Below are 5,145 nucleotides of genomic sequence, written 5' to 3' on the forward strand. Positions count from 1 at the left end.
AAAAACTTACCCTTGATGTCTTTCTTAAACTTTCCTCCCTTCCCTTTGTACAGATGTGCTCTGGTATTTGCTAGTCCCGTCCTGGGAAAAAAGTCACTGGCTGTCTATCTTAATGGACACTAACCTAGACTGCACCCACATTTTTCACCGCTGTGCTCTGCTAATAGAGCTACAGGCTCATTGCTCCAATGAGGGAGACCTTGGGTTCAGACAGTGTAGAGTTTGTACATTCTCACCGTGTCTGCATGGGTTTCCTTTGGAAACTCTGGTTTCCTCCCATCCTCCAAAAATGTACGGGGATTGTAGGTTAATTTGTGTATCTAGGTGGCCTGGGCTCATGGTCCAGAAGGGCCTGTTACCAAGCCATGTGTCTAGGTTTAAACACAATTAAAGAGCCAAAGGTTCACAGCTCCAGTGACCCAAGTTCAACCCTGACTGTGTGGACTTCACACGTTTTCCCTAAGACTGTGTGTGCTTCCCTGGTTCTCGCTCACAATCCAAAGATGCGTGTTGGTAGGTTATTAGACTGTTGTTTATTGTCCTTCAAGTGTGAGTGTGAGCCAGGATCTGGAGAGAGTTGACAGGATGAAGGTAGAGTGAAATGGGATGAGTGTAGGACGGAGAGGAGTGGGTGTTTCGTGGCCAGCGCAGAGACAGTGAGCTGAAGGCTCAGTTTCTGCACTGAACCACCTGAGGGATCTAAAACAAAACAGTATGGGTTTGAGGCCAAAGATTTAAAAGGGATGCCTTCTTCATACATAGAGTGGTGGGTATATGGAACGAGCTGCCAGAGGAGGTGGTAAGGTGGATGCAATTACAATGTTTAAAATATATTTAAAGGTAAAGGTACATGTTCCATTTATTGATAGCTCAGTGGCTAGAGTACTGGTCTTGTAAACCAGGGGCCATTAGTTTGTTGCTTGGTGGGGCCTCAATTTTGTGAGGCGCTCTGGACAAAGTGGCAACCCCGTCTTTTACAGTAGACAAAGTTAAAGAATTTAATGTATGTTACATCCTAAATGTGCCAATAAAGTAAAAAGTGTAAAGATTCCATTATTGTCACGTCATACTACATTTAGAATGTAACATACATAAAATTCTTTAACTTTGTCTACTGTAAGGAAGACAGAGAGTCGTTACTTTGACCAGAGCCCCTCACAGAAATGAGGCCCCGGTGAGGAACAAATTTGTGACCCCTGGTTTACAAGACCAGAACTCTTGATTTTTTATTCAGGAGGCTATTGGAGCCTCCTGTGTTTTTTTTTAGTCAGGTACATGAATAAAAAATCAAGAGCTGAAGTTCTGCTCCCAGGATTGTTGCCTGTCAAAGGCTCAAGGAATCCTGAGAATGAGGCCCTCACGCCCATTAACCACTCCGGTCGGACCTTGACATTTGTCCCTGAAACCATGGGCAGATAGGGAGGGTAAACAACGATTCTGACTGGGAGGGCCTGGTTCAAAAATCAAATTCCCCTCGCACGAAAGGCCTCATCACATTATTGATGATTGGAGCATTCTTCTGATGCCCTATTGTATCTTTTCATTGAACTAACCTTACCAATTATTTTTGTTCTTTCCACTAAATATTAAGTTTGATTCCACGTGGCTCTGCTAAGGTATGAGCTCACTGCAGTTGGGTTAATTAATCAATACCGTGGCTTCCACGTTAACACTTGAACATATGGGAAATACTCAAGTCTGGGGGTCAATTTAAAGAGCAAGACACTTGGTGTTATCTTAGTATTAGTGATGTGCAAACAAGGTTAACAAGCTGCCTCATTTTATATTGCAAAAGAGACTTTCCTTCCAAAATGTTCATCTGACTCTAAAAGTCTAAAGTACTGAAGAGTGAAGTAATAAATGCCAGTCTTTTTTCTTACAAAGTCCTCTGTCAAACAATATACAGTAAAACCCCTGGTTTCTGGCACCTTTGGGGATTGGTAGATGCCGGAGGAGTGAATTTTCTGGTTGCTTGAGATGGCATATTGTATTGATTGGTGAACTAACGGTAACTAACGGTACAATTGTAAAGATTTTTTTACCTATTTATTTTCCTCAATTTATTTTTTGCCGGTCGCTTGAGGATTGAATTCTGGATAGCAGGGGGTTTACTGTACTTTAATTCCTATCTCAGTTAACCAGGAATTGAGATTTTGTTTTGTGTTTATTTCTTATGTCAGCTGAATGTGTGACTCTTAATCAGAAGCTTCCTTCTACTATCTTTCTTAGCCCCTCTGCCCTTTCTCCCACCACTTTTCAGCTTTTTTTTCTCTTCTACCTGCAACCACCATTTACTTCCTGTTCTACTTCCTGTCCACCATTTACTTCCTGCATCCACCATTTACTTATTTACTTTCTACTTACCTGTTGGGCTGTGCTTCTCCCTCTTTCCCTTCTCCCCACCACCCCCCCCCCCCCCGCCTCTCCCTGATTTTCATCACTCCTGATGAAAAGCTCAGGCTCAAAACGTGAACTGCTTTTTGCTTTCTATGGATGCTGAGTGACATCCAGCACTTTGGTGCATGGTACTAGACTCCAGTGTCTTATGTACCATGTTTAATGGTAATTGGGAAGGAATCAGTGTCACTCTTTTGCCCAGCTCTTTGAAACTTTGTTGGTAGTTTGTTTCACAGATGATTATTATTCTCTGAAACTGGCTTCCTAGTAGTCTGAATTTATACACAAGTTCCATCGTAGCACAAGTTATGACTGGAAACAAAATTACAACAAAGCTTGTCCAATTTCATCTGAAAATAGGAAATAGTGCTCTGTTCCAAGGGAGAGGAGCATTCAAGATCAACAGATCTCTACATTGGGGAGGGAATTAATACACCAATGCTCGACTTTAAGGAATTTCATTATTCCTTTAGTTTTCTTGTCTAACCCTGTCCCCTTCATCCTCTCTTTGCTGGGTCTGGTTCCATAGAACATCAAACATTTCAGCACAGTACAAGTCCTTTGGCTCATGATGTTGTGCCAATCTATGTAAGCCTACTCCACAACAATCGAATCCTTTCCTACTTCACATTAATAGTCCTCCATTTTTCTTACATCCATGTGCTGATCTAAAAGTCTTTTCAATGTTCTTATTGTACCAGCTTCCACCACCAACCCCAGAAATGCACTCCAGGCACCTACCACTCTCTCTGTAAAAAGAAACTTAGCTCTGTCATCTCCTCTCAACTATCCTCCATTCACCTTAAGCAGCTATCCTCTGGTATTTGCTATTGCCACTCCGTGAAAAAGGTTTTGGCTCCCCACCCAACCTAAGGCCCTCATAATATTATGCACCTTTATTAAGTCTCCTTTCATCCTTCGTCTCTCCGAAGAGAAAAGCCCTAAATCAGTAAACCTTGCTTCGTAAAATGTGTTCTTCAATCCTGGCATAATCCTAGCAGATCTCCTCTGCACCCTCTCGAAAGCATGGACATCCTTCCTGTAATGAGGTGATCATCACACACCCTTTGCTGAACACAGTTCCATGGTTGTGAGCAACCTTCCCGGAGCTCACCCAATTGGCCATCACCCACAGTCGACATCTGAGAGTCAACCTTTCACAGGGACATCACATCCATGCTAGACTCTGCGCTTTCACACATAAACAGTGACTCGACGCAGATTTAGATTTTAAATTTAGGCATTCAGCCATTTTGGCCCACAAGCCTATCCCATCAATTACACCCAATTATCCTACAACCCATGGTACACTTCAAACGATGGAAGGAAACTGGAACGCCCCGGGGAAAACCCACGCAGACGTAAGGAGAATGTACCAACTCCTTACAGACAGTGCTGGATTTGAACCCCTGTCCTGATTGCTGGTGCTATAACAGTGTTGCTCTAACCGCTACACTAACCGTGTTGACCCCTATTCTAACCGTGCCACCCCATGATGGATTTTTTTTCTTCCATTCTACAGTACAACCACTATTTAAACATGTACCAATGGGTAAAGTGCTCTCAGATATCATAAGATTTGGAAAATGCTACATAAAAATGCCATTGTCTTTTTTCCTAACCCAGGGTTCCTAATGCCTTTGTTTCTATGGTTAACCAGATAACTTGTTACAACTTGGCAGATCATTCTTCCAGGACAATTGTTTTAGTCCTTCATGACATTAAACATCATTCTATTATTTTCCTCTTTAAATTACACTGATTATTTTTGTGTGGCCATTGGGCAATGAAGTCAACTGTTTGCACACTGTGTGAACACTAACATTGTATAAAATGGCAAACCAACTTTTGCTTTATGGGATCGGGTATAATTTTTTGATCAGTTCAAAGGATCTGTTTTCTATTACTAATCTAGCAAAACCATCACCTCCCCTAATAATTCTTTATGCCAGAAGGTGGCCTATAAAATGTTAAAAGTCTGAGCCTTGGGCCTATTTTCTCACTGTCCTTCACAAACTCCACCAAAGGAAATAATTAACCTTCTCCCAGGTTCAGCTGTCATTCAAGTATCTGCTCATAAAGACAGCAGGCAGCCTTGGACTCTGAGCAGTGACAGACTTGACTCTCAAGCATTTTTGCTTTCAGAAAAGTGAGGTCTGACCTGACAAACAGAAATGAATGGTGAGATCTAGCTAATGGTTGTAGTTTTCCCAGAATTTGTTCATCAGATAGGACAGACTAGCTAAATAATGGAAAAGAAACTGAAAAGTGATGATACAATTTACCCACACTGACATTTCATTTATTATATTTATTCCCAATGTGGGGTTCAGAGCAAGTAAAATGACAATTTTCTGCAATTGTAGTTGGCTTTGTTGGAAAACCACATAGTTTTTGTCGGCATCTGAAAGAAGCAAATCAGTGGATTTGTGGATTCAGACTCAGATCTCAGATTTATTGTCAGAGTAATCTGACAACCATTGATTTCTCTGGTTTATGCTAGCCTACTCCCCGTTCTCCTTCTCTTCTCTGTCCCTTTGTCTCCTTTCCTCCAACTCTCCTCCTCTTTCCCCTCTCAATTCACTGAGCCATGCCCCCCCCTCTCATGTTTGCAGGTCTGCCTTCCCTCCCTTATCCACCTATTACCTCCTGCCTGTGGGACTGTGCTCCTCCCCCTCCCCTCCCCTTCCACCATTTTGTTCAGGCACCTGCCTACATTTTGCTCATATCTTGATGAAGGACTCAAGC

General features: G+C 42.3%; 1 protein-coding gene across 6 annotated transcripts in view; it reads left to right on the forward strand.

The window, feature by feature from the left end:
- The window catches only part of spry4 (sprouty homolog 4 (Drosophila)), a 122,220-nt gene that overhangs the window by 56,925 nt on the left and 60,150 nt on the right, over nt 1-5,145 (forward strand). The window lies entirely within an intron of this gene.

The sequence above is a fragment of the Narcine bancroftii genome, chromosome 9 (genome assembly GCF_036971445.1).
Source record: "Narcine bancroftii isolate sNarBan1 chromosome 9, sNarBan1.hap1, whole genome shotgun sequence".
Classification (NCBI taxonomy): Eukaryota; Metazoa; Chordata; class Chondrichthyes; order Torpediniformes; family Narcinidae; genus Narcine; species Narcine bancroftii.